At 47.3% G+C, this 18,176-nt stretch overlaps 1 protein-coding gene across 8 annotated transcripts in view; it reads right to left on the reverse strand.

Moving 5' to 3' along the window:
• Positions 1-18,176, reverse strand: part of LOC144798327 (nuclear receptor subfamily 2 group F member 6-like) — a 768,088-nt gene that overhangs the window by 359,627 nt on the left and 390,285 nt on the right. The window lies entirely within an intron of this gene.

Raw genomic sequence — 18,176 nt, forward strand, 5'->3', positions numbered from 1 at the left:
TAAGTGTTACAGGGAGAGTATGTCACCGAGTGGTCTTGCGGCAATGCCGTTTATGAGTTCCAGCCAATATCCTGTTTGTTAGAGAGCCAAAAGCGCCTCCTCGGGTCCCCAAACCGCTTCAGCCTTGGAAATCCAGGGAATCATATCGCGGGGGCAACAGTGGCAATCCACACCGCCCAGCATGAGGTCCAATAACCTCAAAACCGCTTCAATTTCTCCCCAAAGTCCATGGCGGGCCCCAACCATCCAATTCCTTAGATACACACGAAAACCGCCGTAGCAGCAAAGACAGTGACGTCGGGGCCGACTTGTGAAACGGGGGTCTCTGTAGCGTGTCTCTGGCTGACACGCAATTGTATGCAGCAGAACTCCTTTCGAGAGAGCAGAGACCACACTGGGGAAGACTTTGGAAGCAGCTTTTATTGCTCATTTGGCGAATGCATTTCGACTATGTGTAAGCCTTCGTCAGCGCCCAGGAGTCCAGGAGGCTTCCAACATCACAAATGCAAGTCTTGCCGCCCTCTTATTGGCCGAAGGCCCGCTCCACCCCCTGATGTTGTTGGTTCGCCTGCTGTCGAATCACACTGTGTGTGTGGACCACAACACCCAGAATGCACGATGTTGATCCCAGGTAAGTGTTACAGGGAGAGTATGTCACCGAGTGGTCTTGCGGCAATGCCGTTTATGAGTTCCAGCCAATATCCTGTTTGTTAGAGAGCCAAAAGCGCCTCCTCGGGTCCCCAAACCGCTTCAGCCTTGGAAATCCAGGGAATCATATCGCGGGGGCAACAGTGGCAATCCACACCGCCCAGCATGAGGTCCAATAACCTCAAAACCGCTTCAATTTCTCCCCAAAGTCCATGGCGGGCCCCAACCATCCAATTCCTTAGATACACACGAAAACCGCCGTAGCAGCAAAGACAGTGACGTCGGGGCCGACTTGTGAAACGGGGGTCTCTGTAGCGTGTCTCTGGCTGACACGCAATTGTATGCAGCAGAACTCCTTTCGAGAGAGCAGAGACCACACTGGGGAAGACTTTGGAAGCAGCTTTTATTGCTCATTTGGCGAATGCATTTCGACTATGTGTAAGCCTTCGTCAGCGCCCAGGAGGCTTCCAACATCACAAATGCACGTCTTGCTGCCCTCTTATTGGCCGAAGGCCAGCTCCACCCCCTGATGTTGTTGGCTCACCTGTTGTCGAATCACACTGTGTGTGTGGACCACAACACCCAGAATGCACGATGTTGAGCCCAGGTAAGTGTTACAGGGGGAGTATGTCACCGAGTGGTCTTACGGTAATGGCAGTGCAGTTCCAGCCAATATCCTGTTTGTTAGAGAGCCAACATATACACAATAAAAAAGCAAATGCAGCCTTACACACACTAGGGCTGAATAATGCTGTAAGGACTCCCCATTATATCCTAAAGAAAACATTAGAAACAGGGAAAAACAACAGCAGAGCATGTTTAACAACTGTTTTAATGCTTAGCACTTAGCACAAACTCTCAGATAGGACTGAAAGCATTGACAGCTCCCAGGCTGCATTGCAGAAAACATAGCCTAAAAAGGTTGAAAAGCGAACTCATAGCAAAATAGAAATAAATTGGCACTGTGCCTTTAAGGCAGTCATGACCCCCAGCTTCCCATCATGCCTCAGGGGTGACAGTTAGGTCAGTTGTTCTTTGCGGTGACTCAAAAGCCTTAGCACAAAGAGTTGAAATTACCTTTAAATTATCCTTTGCCCGGGGAGGCGGGAGGGTTGCTTATGACTTTGTTGAGGATATCTCTGGAAGAGAACTAGGATTACAGGTAAGTAACTAATCCTTCTCTTCCAGGGGATCCTCATCAATAGTCATAAGCACTAGAATAGAATAGCGAGCCTCACCTCATTCCCCTGCGGGCAAAGGAATAAAAGAACGGCAAATTAACCAAACAGCTCAGATAACTAAGCTCGGACAGACATCTTACTATCCGAATAGATTCCTCAAGGAAGCCTGGCTTACTTGAGTATCCGCCCTGGAATCGGATTCTAAACAATAATACCTTGTGAAAGTGTGAACCGATCTCCAGGTTGCTGCCTTGCAAATCTCTGCCATTGGAACATCATGCAAGAAAGCTATTGTAGCCGCCTTTCCCCTAGTGGAGTGTGATTTAGGAGACAACAAAAGGGGTTTATTTGCCAACTGGTAGGCCAATTTCATACAGGACAGTATCCATCTTGAAATGGATCTCTTGGAGGCTGGAAAGCCTGTTCTCATGGCACCATAATTAAAAAACAATTGATCCGATTTCCTTATACCCTTCGTCCGCTCCAAATAGAACTTGAGCACTCTTTTAAGGTCTAAGGAGTGGAGAGACTTCTCCGCAGGAGTTGTGGGATAGGGAAAAAAAGACGGTAGAGAGATTGACTGGTTAGTATGAAAATCAGATACAACCTTTGGCAAAAAAGCAGGGTGAGCTCTTAACACTACCTTGTTGTGGTGAAACACAGTATATGGCTCTTTAGCACACAGCGCTTGGATCTAACTTACTCTGCGCGCTGATGTTATTGCCACCAGGAAAGCGGTCTTCCATGTCAGGTGCTGCAACGTGGCTTTATGAACGGGCTCAAAAAGAGGCCCCATCAATCTAAACAGCACCAGATTCAATTCCCAAGGAGGATAAGGAGTTCGAACCGGGGGATACACTTTCTTCAACCCCGGTAGGAAATCTTTAACCGTCTGTAATTGGAAAAAGGAAGGTTGGTTGGGGGATTTTCTGTACGCCGTAATGGCTGACAAGTGAACCCTGATCGAGGAATATTTTAAACCCGCTTTGGCTAAATAAAGGAGGTAAGGAAGAATTACCTCCTCCTGCCCCTTTGTAGGATCAAAATGATTATGAACACACCATAGGTAGAATCTCTTCCACTTAAAAGCGTACAACACTCTCATGGAAGGCCTCTTAGCCTCTTTCAGGATGAGCATACAGTCCTGCGGTAGTGTCAATGTCCATATTGCAGGGCCTCAGGAGCCATGTTGCCAAGTTCAGTGAAGGAAGGCTGGGATGGAGAATCCTCCCATCCATTTTGGTCAGCAGGTCCGCTCTGTAAGGCAGCCTCTTGTGGGGGAGTACCGACAACTGCAGCAGGTCCGGGTACCACAACTGACGCGGCGAGTCTTGAGCTATCAGAATCATCTTCATGTTGGTTCTGATGAGCGTGGACACCACCTTCGGGATCAGAGGCAGAGGAGGAAAGGCGTATGCAAATGTTTCTGACCAATCCATCAAAAGCACATTCCCCCTTGTCCCTGGATGGTGGAATCTAGATGTGAAGGTGTGGCATTTTTTGTTTTGGTCGTCTGCAAATAAATCTATTGACGGATGACCCCACTGTTGGAAAATATCTGCCACCACCTCGTCGTGTAGCACCCAGTCTGGCTGATCTTCGAAGTGCCGACTGAGCGCGTCTGCTCACACGTTTTGCTCCCCTGGAAGGTGTACTGCTGTGATGGAGAGGTTCCGAGCCAGAAGCCAGTGCCAGATCACTTGAGCCTCCAGGGAGAGCGCGTACCACCCTGTTTGTTTCGATAATACATGGTGGTCATGTTGTCGGTTTGGATCAGAATCGAGTTGGGCGTGATTGATGGCCAAAAAGTTTTCAGAGCAAGGTGGACTGCCCGTAGCTCCAACATGTTTATATGGTAAGACTGCTCCTTGGTGGACCACCGGCCCTGCATCTGAAGGCACCCCATGTGTGCCCCCCATCCCTGCAGAGATGCATCTGTTATCAAGGACTGCACCAGAACTGGTTGATGGAAAGGGACTCCCACCAATAGGTTCTTCGGCCGAGTCCACCATATGACGGACGACTTTGCTGCTTGAGAGAGCACAATTCAGTTCTCCCAGCGACCCGTTGCTTGGTCCCACTTGTCCTCTAGATCTTGCTGCAAAGGTCTCATTCTCAGCCTGGCGTTGGGAATGAGAAATATGCAAGAGGCCATTGATCCCAGCAGAGATGCCACTTGCCGGACTGTTGGGCGATCTGTCTGGAGCAGAGTTTTGCATTTCTGCTGCATCGAAGAAAGTCTCTCCTCTGAAGGAAACGCTCTTCCTTTGTTTGAATCCAGAGTGGAGCCCAAATAATGGATTGTCTGGGTGGGCCGGTGAACCGATTTCTCCATGTTCACATAAAGCCCTAGTCTGCGGAGTAGATTCAGACAAATTTGAAAATCGTTCCTTACTTTCTGAGGAGATGGCCCTTTGAGGAGCCAATCATCTAAGTAAGGGTAGACAAACATACCTTTTCTGTGGAGAGCCGCCGCTACCACTGCCATGCACTTGGTAAAGACTCGTGGAGCAGATGTCAGTCCAAAGGATAAGGCTTTGAACTGGAAATGCTTGCTGTCGACCACAAATCGAAGGTATTTGCGATGACGTGGAATGATAGGTATATGGAAGAATGCATCTTGGAGGTCCACCGAACACATCCAATCTCCTGCTTGTAGATGTGGACATATTTGATGAAGGACCAACATGCAAAACTTTTCCTTCACAATGACTTTGTTTAGCAAGCGATGGTTCAGGATAGGTCTGAATTTGTGCTCCTGATCTCTTTTGGGCACAAGAGAGTACCTGGAATAAACTCCCTTCCCTCGCTGCGCGGAAGGAACCTCTTCTATGGCCTTTTTTCGCAGAAGGGTTATCACTTCCTGTCAAAGCAACTTTAACTGGTGAGGACGAGATCTTTTCGGAGGAATGTCCTTTGGAGGCACACCAAAATGTAGTGCGTATCCATTGCACAGTATACTGAGCACCCAACGATCTTTTGTTATGCTGCACCACTCTTCCAGTTGATATGAAGCACTTCCTACCACAGGAGTGGGCAACGGCGCCAGAGGAAGCTCCTGCTCATTGCTTCCCTGCTGATCTGGCTGTGTTACAGGACTGCTGCTGATGACCTCCTCTGTTGGACTTAAACCTTGAAAATGCAATTTGCCTTGTTTTTTGTTCTGGGACCATTGAGGGGTTTGAACCCTCTGTTGGTAGCCCTTGCGTTGGTTGGGTCTGTATCGTCGTTTAAACTCTTTTTTCTTTTCCAATCCAACTGCTTTGAGGGTATATCGAGCTCGGCTTTCATCCTACCCATTTCCTCATCTGTATGGGTGCCAAACAGGGAGGAACTGGAAAAAGGGAGGTTTAGGAACCTCTGTTGAGCATCTGGCTTGAGAGCTGTTAGTCTCAACCAGGAGGACCTTCTGGCGCAAATCCCATGCGCATATGAGTGCGCCGAGAGTGTGGCACCATCCGCTGCTGTGCTAATCACTTGGGGCCAGATGTAGGTAAATAGTATTTACCGATTCTAAAATACCGAATTTTACCGATTCAGTATTTTAGAATCGGTAAATGCTATGTAGCAAATAATTCAGTAAAAATTACCAAATCGTTAAGATTCAGTATTTACCGAATCGGTATTTACCGATTCGGTAATTGCCATTCATTCCTATGGGCCTGGAGGCCCATAGGAATAAATGTCAATTACCGTAAAATAGGGAAAGAGTCAAGGGTGGCAGGGTGTCACATTGACACCCTGTTGCACCCCTGAATAGTGCTTGTGTGCACATGTGGCACACAAACAAGGCCTAAGGGCATGCATGTCGGCCACATGGCACTGGTGTAAATGCACAGATTTGCATTTACAGAGGTATTCGTTATTTACCACCAACTAATAGTTGGTGGTAAATAACGAATCCTTAAAGCACAGAGGCACTCTTCAAAGTGCTTCCTACATGTCATTTACCGATTCTTTAAATACCAAATCGGTAAATGATGATTCGGTAAATACAGAATCGGTAAATACTGATTCGGTATTTACCGAATCTCCCCTGCATAGCAAATGGCTCAATACCGGTCGGTAAACCTGAAATTTACCGAATTTCAGGTTTACCGACCGGTAATGGGCCACCTACAACTGGCCCTTGGTTGGCTACTAGTGACCCTTCCTTGATGACCTCCTCAAAATCCCTTTGATCTTCTTTCGGCAATTTTTCCTTGAAGCGGTCCAAGGAGCCCCATAAGGCTCCGTCGTAGCGACCTAATAAGGCTGCTGCACTAGAGACCTTGAACGATGATGCTGCAAACCCACAAACCTTCCCGCCCCAAGAGTCCTGGGACCTACTTTCTTTGTCCGGCGGGACTGACGAAGACGCAGCTACTGTATGAGTTTTCCTTGTTGCTGCAATTATAACGAAGTCTGCAGGTGGATCTGATTTTAAGAACACAGGGTCTGTTGCTGCAGGTTTATATTTCTTTTGAATCCTCGCCGGTGCAGCTTTAATCGCAGCTGGTGTGAGAAAAATGTCCATCACCGGTTCCAGAAGACCGGGAACCAGAGGAAGCAAGGGACGAGATGCTGCTCTCTGATGTAGAGTCTCAAAAATAACTGTTGTTGCCACCTGAGTAGACATTTCGATCTTCAGCTTCTGAGCCCCTCTCTGAAGCACATCATGATACGTGTTAATATCATCTATCGGTGATACTCTTGACAAAGGGCTATCCGATAGAGTGGGAGAATAGTCCCTCTTGGAGGATCGGGTGGAAGAGGAAGACCACGTAGGTGACCTTCTCCTCTTGCGATGGAAACTAGGTCTGTGCTCCCGTGACCTGCCAGCGCGTTCCCACGTCTGGGCGAGGGCGATCTAGCCACTTCCTGCACCAATCTTTGCAGAGGTGATCTGTGAAGAGGACTGGTGTATTCTTCCTCCTGTTGGGATGCTCCTGTATCTTTACTCCAGTGATGGAGGGGAAGGAGCCATCTCGGGGACAAATGAACAGCAGGGGAAGCCTCCCTCTGAGGTGAAGGGGATCTATGACATGGTTTGTCTGAGCGCCTTTCTGGCGAGGCAAATGTAAATGTAAATGTAGTTGAGCTTATATAGCGCACAGCTACCCGCAGTGGGTGTCCCGGCGCTTGCTTAGGGAACCCGTCCTGGTATTCCCCTGTGAGATAGCAGGGTATCCACAAGGTGAAAGTCAGGCATCCCGCCGCGAGGGGCCGTTGTGGAGATTAAGCAAGCTATTGCCCAGAGTTGCAGAGTGTGAACCCGTGAGTCGAGGAGGCACCGGGGCGAGAATTATCGAGTCCGTGGAATTTTTTTTTTTTTTAGCCCAAGTCCCGCCGAGGCGGGGAATTGAACCCTGGTCCAGGACCGATCTCAGCTTCCGGGTCTGCTGCCTCTAACCCCTGAGCCACACTTCTCCACGGCGGATGGTGAATGCTCCACTGAAGGGTGTCTCGAGGAGGGAGACGAGGAGTGTTGTGATGCTGATTCTGTCACTAGAACCACAGAGCCTTCTCCAGACCTCACTGATGTGGGCCTTGACGTGGGCGTGTGACCTGCTCTGACGAAGCCCCTTTCGATGTTGACCTGGACCTCCTTCTCGACGTCGACTTCCGGCCTGGTGTTGGAACCGGTCTCGACGTCGACTCTCTGTTCCTCGACGTTGAGTGCCTTGCAGAAGATGCCGGAGTATCTCTGCACCTCGACGTCGAACGTCGGTGAGCCGACGACGGCAGAGGGGTTCTGCTCCTCAACATCGAGCGTCGCTGTGCTGACGAAGACGAAGGGCCTCTGCTCCTCGACGCCGATCGTCGCCGTGTTGACGACGGCTGAGGGCTCTTCTTCCTCGACGCCGATCGTCGCCGAGACGACGGCGAAGGGCTTCCGATCCTCGACGCCGATCATCGTCGAGACGACAGCGTAGGGTTCCCGATCCTTGACACCAATCGTCGCCGGGTTGACGACGGCAGAGGACTCCTGCCCCTCAACGTCGATCGTCGTTGGACTGACGACGGCGGAGGGGTACCTGCCCTCAACGTCGAACGTCGAGATGACGACGGCGGGGGACTTCTGCTCCTCGATGCCGATCGTCGCCGGGTTGACGACGGCGGAGGGCTTCTGCTCTTAGATGCCGATCATCGTCGGGTTGACGACGGCGGAGGATCACGATTCTTCGACGGTGAACTGAGAGACGTACCTGAATGACGGTGTTCTCTCGACGGCGAGCCCGCCGTCGATGGTCTTTTCTTGGACAAATGAACCACCGGTGGTAGTTTTTTCAGCGCTGAGCCCGACACTGAAGCAGAAAAGCAAGGGACTTTGCTTCTGGATGAAGATCTCGCCCTCTTGGAGCCCTTCCTCACCGGTGACCTGCCTCTGGAAGATGCCTTTTCTGCCAGCCCATAAAGACGGATCCTTTCTCTGTCTTTTAGAGTCCTTTTGGATAGGGACTGGCAATGAGGGCAAGTCTTGGGGACATGGACCTTAGGCAAACAAAGAATACAGACTGCATGAGAGTCTGACCTGGCCTTCTTTTTTCCACAAGAAGGGGTCAAAAAGAGATGGCATTTTGGAGTGGAAAAAATGCCAAAAACTGTCAAAAAAAGACAGAACCTTACTTCAAAAGATGAAAGACGTTGAAGTAAGTCAACATTTTTCAAAAAAGTGAAGATTATTTCTGACTAAAATCAGAAAGAAGTGGAGCTGTGTAACCAGGATCTTTCCTGAAGGAGCCGGAAAGAACAACTGTCCTAACTGTCACCCCTGAGGCATGATGGGAAGCTGGGGGTCATGACTGCCTTAAAGGCACAGTGCCAGTTTATTTCTATGTTGCTAAGAGTTCGCTTTTCAGCCTTTTTAGGCTATGTTTTCTGCAATGCAGCCTGGGAGCTGTCAATGCTTTCAGTCCTATCTGAGAGTTTGTGCTAAGTGCTAATCATTAAAAGTTTTTAAACATGCTCTGCTGTTGTTTTTCCCTGTTTCTAATGTATTCTTTATGATATAATGGGGAGTCCTTACAGCATTATTCAGCTCTAGTGTGTGTAAGGCTGCATTTGCTTTTTTATTGTATATATATATTTATTTCACCGTGAGCTGAAATAAATCTTAAGCTCGCTACCGTGAGTGCTGGTCTTTTGTGGTTGACACTACGAAAACTTGGAACAGATATATTATATATATATATATATATATATATCAAAGCTCCTGAATGCCCCCTGGCGAAAGCGCACTCTTCAGCGTCTCGCACACTGGCGTTTGTCGGGTAAGGTGGGGATATATCTCCCGATAAGATTGCAGTTCTCTTGTCGACCATTAAAAAGCCTGACGCGTTTCTGAGCTACTCGCTCGTCTTCAGAGGCTTCGACAAGAGGATTGTGTACGTGACACGCCCATAAATACTCCTGTTCGCCCTCCATTGGGCTGCCCAGACAGTTTTGAATTATTGTGCATCCATCCAGGATTTATTAAACGTGACACGGACACGGACCACAAGGCCCAGAGAACCTTGCGTATCACACAGCTGGGCAGCCCAATGGAGGGCGAGTATTTATGGGCGTGTCACGTACACAATCCTCTTGTCGAAGCCTCTGAAGACGAGCCAGTAGCTCAGAAACGCGTCAGGCTTTTTAATGGTCGACAAGAGAACTGCAATCTTATCGGGAGATATATCCCCACCTTACCCGACAAACGCCAGTGTGCGAGACGCTGAAGAGTGCGCTTTCGCCAGGGGGCATTCAGGAGCTTTGATATATATATATATATATATATATATATATATATATATATATATATATATATATATATATATATATATATGTATATGTATGTACATATATATATTTGTTCCTATTCTCCACAGAGATTTGCTCCTGCACTCCAGATAGGGTATGTACAACGATTCACTCCCAGTATGTGGTTAGGTTTTCTTTAATTCATTACAGCTCAGCCAGCAGCAACTCTACACGTTTCGGTCTTTACTGAGATCTTGCTCACGAGTCTCAGTCTCGTGAGCAAGATGGTACACAGACATAATATCGACTCCAAAATATCGTTTGGAGAAAATATCGACTGGACAGAATATCGACAGCCAAAATATCGTTTTTAAGGTAAGTGAAGTAATATCGTTTTTAAGGTAAGTGAAGTAATATCGTTTTTATTTTTAGGGTTCAGGGTCAGTTTTGGGTTTTTGGGTAAAGGGGTATTTTTAGGGTTCAGGGTCAGTTTGGGGTTTTTGGGTAAAGGGGTATTTTTAGGGTTCAGGGTCAGTTTTGGGTTTTTGGGTAAAGGGGTATTTTTAGGGTTCAGGGTCAGTTTTCAGTTTTTGGGTAAAGGGGTATTTTTAGGGTTCAGGGTCAGTTTTCAGTTTTTGGGTAAAGGGGTAGTTTTAGGGTTCAGGGTCAGTTTTCAGTTTTTGGGTAAAGGGGTATTTTTAGGGTTCAGGGTCAGTTTTCAGTTTTTGGGTAAAGGGGTATTTTTAGGGTTCAGGGTCAGTTTTCAGTTTTTGGGTATTATTTTATTATATTTTATTACTATATATATATGTTTAATAAATATGAAATAAAAAAATATTTATTTAACTTTCATTAATTATTTAATTATTATAAGTTAATTTAAGTAATTTTAAGTATATTTTAGTAATTAATTATTAATATTAATTTAATTTAACACTGTTTTTAGTAAATACGATATTTTTTACAACTATATTTTTGTAAACGATATTTTGTACTCGATATTTTTGTACTTACCTGTTTGTACATACAAACTCGATATTTTTGCTGTAGATATTTTTTCCTCGATATTTTGGGTAGTCGATATTTTGGTAGTCGATATTCTTTCAGTGATCCGAGCAAGATCTCAGTAAAGACCGAAACGTGTAGAGGGCAGGGGGCACCAGGGCCCCCTGCACAAGAACTCCTGAGGTGGGAGACCTCCAAGTATCAATGGGAGAGGGATGGTGGGGACCTCCTATAAGGAGGGCCCCATCCTTTGGGACGAAGGAGGGGTAAAAAGAAGGGGCACAGAGCCAGTCTTGATCTCACTCGGACCAGTTATGAATTTTTTGTTGGTTGCACAGGAACAGACTAGTTATGGTTAGATGATTCCCATGTACTAGAGTATCTGTTAAGGCTAGGTCTCACTTGTAAAGAGATGTAAATAATGTGGTTACTGTGTAAAAATGTGATAAAAGAACGAGTTACTTACCTTTCGGTAACGATGTATCTTGTAGACATAGTCTAGCCGCAGATTCCTTAACTTAGACTATCCCCAGGTGTCAGATTGCATCCAGAAAACTTTCCGCAGCAGCACCTCTGCGTGCCGGGTGCGGCGCCGCACGACTCCGCCCTGGCGGCGTCCACAGACATGATGTCAGCGGAGCCATATATGTCCCTCCTGGCGCGCTGGGAGACATTTCTTTGCTTTTTTTTCAATTGTAGCTTTTAGCATTTTTTAAAAACTTTTCGGACGGTTTGTTTTTAAAGCTGAACATGCCAGATTCTCAAACATTACATTGTGCGAGTGCGGATTTTTCTGTGCTGGATTTGGTCACTTAGTGGATTAATTAATCCACTCTCGGGATCTTTTTGGTCACAGGTTCAATCCTTGCAGGATCCACTCCACCTTTCATCCTTATTTGGTCAATAGTATGAGTACCACTGCATTGTGTGGCAATAACACTTATTTATTTGTTAACAGTCCCCACCACAATGAGTTAATAAACTCTGCGCTTTTATGCCAACATGAGAGTAAATGACGGCCACTTTTAGCGACGAATATTCCCACATATCGATGTCCGGGGCTCTAATCCAGGTACAATGTTACAGCAGGGAGCAACAGAAGTTGTGATGCAACGCGATACGGATCTCCGGGCCTGGTATATCAAAGGTTTTTCCATTCAATGTCAATGATAGAAAAAGATTTGCTACATAAAGCCTCAGTGCTGTACCGCAAAATGTTTTTTGGTGTGCTCACTGGCAGACTCGCATGAACAAAGCCATATCGCTTTCAACACTTCGAGGGGCTATTGAGCGCTATACGAGTGCTATTTCGGTACGGCTGCCAGCAAGTGCGGCGGCATGAGTCTGTCACTGTGAGGCGAGAAGGCCCACTCCGCCTTTAATTTGGGTCAGAGAGAGGCCCCTTGGAGGCGCGCCTTGTACCGTTGCCAAACTTGCATACTGACCAGTTTCAAATGGTTTCTACAGCGGAAGTTTGCTGCGTCTTTTTTGTACACATTGGCTTTTATATGCCCTCCCCTCCAGGCGGGCAACTAGAGCCAAATTTCGGGGGGGGGGGGGGTGAAAAATATTTGGGGGGGGCTAATTCTTCCAACCATAGACAGAGTGGCTGTAAGAAGGGGTGAACACACAACAAAAGCCTCATTTGCAAGTAAATGGTATTTTAAAGACCTGTTAAGTACTCGGGTGCGGCTGTAATGAGATGCTCGCTCGCCCGCGAAGCTGTCTCCACCCGGGCTGACACACAAGACGGGGGGGGGGGGGGGCTGAAGCCCCGTGAGCCCAATGGGTGTTGCACGCCTGCTCCCCTCACTAAGCAAGGTCGTGGACCGGATGTTACACTCCATCTCCAAGGCAATACGGAAGTCGACAAGATTGGGCCTGAACCTGTCAGCCTTCAGAACACCAGGGGACAAAGACCTGGGCTCCGTGTCCACCCAGAGTTGTTCACACAAGCAAGCATGAGAGAGGGTACTATAAGGCACGGTCTGTTACTAGAGTGGTTTGGTATTACATAAAGTGGTAGAGCCACTATAGCTCTATGCTCACATCTTTGGCAGTGGTTGTGATTTTACACTGAACCTTTAATGGAATGTGCTGTTTTAGGTCAAAGAGGTAACAGACAGTATTTGTTGGAGTCTGCAATAGACATTCCCACATATACTTCCAACACAACCACAACAAAAAGCATATTGCAACTCATTGTCCTTCGTAAATGCCGACTTCTGATTTGTTAATAGGCTTGTTAGTCCCCCCTTAGTGTTGCCCTATCTTCATTTGTAACCTCCCATGAGGACTGGCCCCTTTACTTCTGTTGTTACGCCGCAAGTCTTTTTTAGGTTTCGCCTGTCGAAAGCTGCGCAGCAGCCTTTCGCGCAGGCGAAATCTTATGGCTTTACACTGTGTGGCTTTGTTCCGCCTCTCTGTTCCATTGGCTAGCTCCATAAATGGAGGCTAGCCATTGGAACAGACATCTGTCCTTCATTGCCGGAGCAGATTTGTGGGCGTTCCCGAGTTTTTTTCGCTTTTTGCCCACGTCATGCGTAGGCGGGGCTTTTTTTTTTTGTCTCGGCATCCTTCGTCACACCAGCCTGCTCGCTCTCCCTGTGAGGACGCAGACCCTACCCGCTCCCTACTCCGAGCAGGGGTGGGCTGCGCGATTTCACTTTCCTTGCAGGTAATCGGCATTTTCACAATTTTTTTTATCCCGTTACCGCCCCCCCTCCCGCTGTCCGTGTGCCCGTTTCCGCCCCCCGTCCCGCTGTCTGTGTGCCCGTTAACCCGCCCCCTCCCGCTGTCCGTTTGCCCGTTCCCGCCCCCCCTCCCGCTGTCCGTGTGCCCGTGCTTAATGCTTGTTGTTTTGTGACTTTTTAAAAAAAGTGTATTCATTACAAGTCTCCCACCGAGATATTGTCTGTTAGCTTATACCATAATAATGATTAATACCACCCCCTATAGACCCGATCCACCTATGGTCATATTGGTGCCCATCAGAAATATCATCCACGTCGTTCCGACATCAGGATTGGTCAAGCTGTCTCCCATGGGTACACGCGACGCTTTTTTCCTAGAGCTATGTCAATTCCAAATGAATGAACCAAGCAGACAAGAGCGTAAGAGACATTGAAAAGGTACTTGAAGTAGAGTCCGAAAGAGTGCGACACACAGACATCCAGCAGAGCGACCATGTTGGAAAATACATTATTTACAGGAAATTATAGTAGACTAATGAAATGTTAGTAAAATGCAGTTCTTTAATGAGATATAGTTCTGTAAGATACGTTTTTTTCTCATGAATCGCTTACTTTGTACAAAACATCTGTTTCCACATAACTAATACTCTCTCAGTAATATAAACACTTTAGCATCGTACAATAAAAAATATTAACATGTTGTACCTTATAGAGATCTTAAAACAAAAATCTGCAGCTGACGTTGTGCAAACTTTTCATGACTCCTTTTAAAGATGACCGCTTTGTGGTCAGTCATCAAGACAGCAACCAAGGCATGTCCATTTTCTATGTTTATGGCTCGGCCCGGATGACCAGTCTCGTGTTTCCGCTGCTCTCCGTTCGGGGTGACCTGTCTGTGTGGCTCCGCTCCCCACCTGCGTGCCAGAGCCAGCCCTCCTCTCGCCTACAGCACCATGCCGGAGTTTGACATGTTCGGCTCGGCTCCACTTAAGGTGGGGAACGAGGTCCCCGAAGAGGATCCCCCTGCCGCTTTCCTCGCCCAGCAAGAGAGCGAGATAGCAGGTATCGAGAACGACGAGGGCTTCAGCATCCTGGAGAGCGGCCAGGTGCCTGACTCTCTGTCTGCCGGCGGTGGAGGTATGTCCATCTTCGCACCCTTCCTCTATATTCTAAGACTCCTTCGCATTTAATGACTGATCCGCCCTCCCTATACTACCAACTAGTCCCTTCTCGCCTATATCCACTGATCGAACATCCTACCCTTTCACATTACCTCCTGACCCCACTGTCCACTAATCCTTATAATCCACTGACTTACTCCCACATCACAGAAGCACACTTCCGCTTTTGTACCTTGGCCTATTATGCAACCTCTATCTTTCATTTCAAATCCACCCCCCCAACATCACTGGCAACTAGCTAGCATATAATGCAGACCTGTCATAGCTAACGGTCTATAGGTGTTAAGTTTGAGAAATGTTTGAAAAACCTTGCACCCTTGCTGCCCAAAGTGTGGCAGTTATAGGAAAGGAGGATTACGTTTTTTTTGGTGCGCTACAAAACTCCAAAATAAACAAGCTGTATGCAATGCAGAATCTTGAAGTAGCAGCACCACCTATCTACCCCTATTCCTTTTTTACAGCGCACGTGGAAACGTGTTAACTTATCATGGCCTGTACTGACAATAATTAGCATTATCGGTAGATTCAGTTTAAAACCACAGACAAGTGCTTTTAATTTGTAGTAAATCTAGAAGTAGCAGATCTTAGACTAAAGGATGTGTGGCTTTTGGCTTCCAACAGAAGTCTTTATAAAGTGTTGAATATCAACGTGCTTACATAAATACATTACTCAAGTCTGATCCACGTAAATACTTCTGCGTTTAAAAATCCACAAGCAGTGAGAGGAGTTTAGGCATTACCTTGAAAGTTCGTTCCTACATGTTTTAAAGTTCGTTCCTAGGTGTTTTAAAGTTCAAAGTGCAAACCTATTTAACAAACTGCTGGAGGTGTCTGCCATGTGCACTTTAGTTTTCTCATATAGGAGCATTGGTTAGAAAGAGGAAAACAAGCATTTGCATAGCCAATAGGTCTTGCCTTTGGGACCTTTTTAGTATTTGGAAATTGCAACACATTATCCTCGGTGCTACAACATATCAATCACAAAAGTGTCAACTGAGAGGCAACAATGCAAACCAGCAACATCACCGACAATAAGTGTCACTCAGTTAAGTTTGGTTGTATGCTTTACTAACTCACATATCAATCATTGTCATCTTAAGATTCATGTGAACATGTATCGGTCCTTACCCACCACACCTCTGTCAATGAACGTGGTCCCCTGGTTAGGTTGTACCGATGTAAAAGAAAGAAGAGAAAGATCAGAGAAGAGACATAAAGAGTAAAAGAAAGAGGAGAAGGAAACAGAGAGATAGTTAAATGTCTAGACATATAGGCATCAGGACATCAATTGAAGTCATTTTTTTTTGTCAAATATGTTTTTAGTGCAGGGAAGAAAAGTGAGCACATTATTGGCACCTAGTAGAGAATATGAGTCAGTAGGATGTTGAAATCAACAATTCTATACACGGCCATTCAGCCCACAACCCGGGGGTCGGGCGGCGTGTGCCATTAGGTCACGGGTAACATCCCTCCGTTCCAGCAGTGTTCAGTAGGTGGAAAAATGAAACACTTCTGTTTTTCTAAACAACCCAACAAAAACATCCCTTTTTCCCCTCCCCGAACTTCCCGTTCCCCTCAGAGGAGCAATTCGTCAGTCACATTGGTACATTATTCTAGTGTACATGGAAGCCGTTAGCGCAACCTTCCTCTTTCCCCCCTCCCCCCTCCCCTCCCGTCATTGGTAGAGTATCGTGCGGTCTATCAGAGTGTTATAAGAGACTTAGGTCTTCTTCGGAGGTCCAACCCACTAGTAAGCTGTTATCGGGATCCCGGCCGCTCTCCTTCCGTACTATCAGAGTCAGTATGTGTATTGTGATCGCGTAGGGCCTGCACCAGTGTGACATCAATTGAAGTCATATATATCAAATGTATTACCCAGTCAGTAACATGTTACTAACATAACATAATAACAGTTGGCTTATACCCTGCCAAACCAGATTTGACCTATCTTGTCAGAAATTTGCGAAAGATTAAGCTATTGACATTGTAAATGACAATGCCATTTATTTATCTGTTTTCAAAACCAACACATAAATAAACAATTTGTCATTTACAATGCCAATAGCTCTAACTTTGTCAAAGGCGAAACCGTTGCATTGTAAATGCTTGTTTATTTTGTAAGCACTATTTTCTTTAGATAGTTTCTCCTAATGCAGGCACAAAATGCTTCCCGGGAAAATTGCGTCCGCTTCTTTGAATAAAAAACATATAAATGAAAGGCATTGTCAAATACAATGCCAATAGCTGAAACTCTCGCTCATGCTAGACCTAAGGCATTGCAAAAGCTTGTTAGTAGAAGTTAAGAAGACAGCCTAAACATTCATGTAAATGTTCTTATTTTCAGGAAAAGGTTAATATAATTTTTGTTTATTTATTTTTAAATCTTCATACTTCGTCCAGCTGATAACCTTAAATTTGGAACCTACCTCACTCCAGCTGGAAAGGCTGCTACTGAAATTACTTTTTCAGCTGTTTAGAGCACGTCTGTTCATGGTGTGTTCTCCGACGCCCTCCATTGGCAGGACGTGGAACTGCACTGGCTCTAATGACCTGAATAAACAGTGGGGATGCTTTAAAAGGGCAAGTATTTCAGCCTAGCTCATGGGGACCCTGCTCATCAGACAACAAAACATTAAAGGGGGTTCAGTGTGGAAAAACATTTGTATTCCTATGGAGAACCGCTACCCTCCGTCCCCTCAACTCCAGTGAGAGGCCTTGGAAATGAGTGCAGTGACAGGGAGTACATCCAAGATTCAGTATTCGTGGGGGGTTCACTCTTAGTCGACTGGAGGGACATCCACACTCACAGGACGAGGACCCTAGGGGTCGTCGGTCCCTGATGAGGCTTCCACTCTCACACCCACCTCTAGGACGCCGCAGGACTGGCGAATACACCCACTCGCTGGCTCCTACGGTGACTTGGGACCTGAGGGCCCCACTCCCAGGCCCCTAGAGAGGCTCAGCAACTAGGAGAGACCACCCCCGGGCCCCTACAGGGACTCCCACTCTTGGGACCCCATGAGGACGCAGGCACCGACGAAACCTCCAGGTCCTTAGGCAGACTCGGACCTGAGGTCCCGTGCCACAGGCGTCTAGAGTGACTCCGGGCCAGGCGCCTAGGAAGGCCCAAGAATTGAGGACACCCCGCTCAAAGGCTCCTAGAAGACTAAGAACCTGAGGAGGGCCCCACTCCCAGGCCCCTGGGGAGAGGAAGACCCTGACGAGGGCCTCATCCAACAGGCACCCAAGAGACTCAGAGACTGAGGATGCTCCACTCCCTGGCTTCCAGGGGGACTCATGCCTAGGAAGACTTAGGACCTGAGGAGGGCCCACTCCCAGAAGACCCCCCACTCCCTGGCTTCCCGGGGAACTCATGCCTATGAAGACTTGGAACCTGGAAGGGCCCCACTCACAGGAGACCCCTCACCCCCTGGTTTCTAGGGGGACTCATGCCTTGAAGAGGGCCCATTGGAAGACTTAGGACCTGAGGAGGGCCCACTCCCAGTCCCCAGAAGACCCCCCACTCCCTGGCTTCTAAGGGGACTCATGCCTATGAAGACGGAACCTGGAAGGGCCCCACTCACAGAAGACCCCCCCTCCCTGGCTTCTAGGGGGACTCATGCCTTGAAGAGGGCCCCTAGGAAGACTTAGGACCTGAGGGAGGGCCCAGTCCCCAGAAGACCCCCCACTCCCTGGCTTCTAGGGTGACTCGTGCCTCGAAGAGGGCCCCTAGGAAGACTTAGGAC

This window comes from Lissotriton helveticus, chromosome 12 (assembly GCF_964261635.1).
Source record: "Lissotriton helveticus chromosome 12, aLisHel1.1, whole genome shotgun sequence".
Taxonomy (NCBI): domain Eukaryota; kingdom Metazoa; phylum Chordata; class Amphibia; order Caudata; family Salamandridae; genus Lissotriton; species Lissotriton helveticus.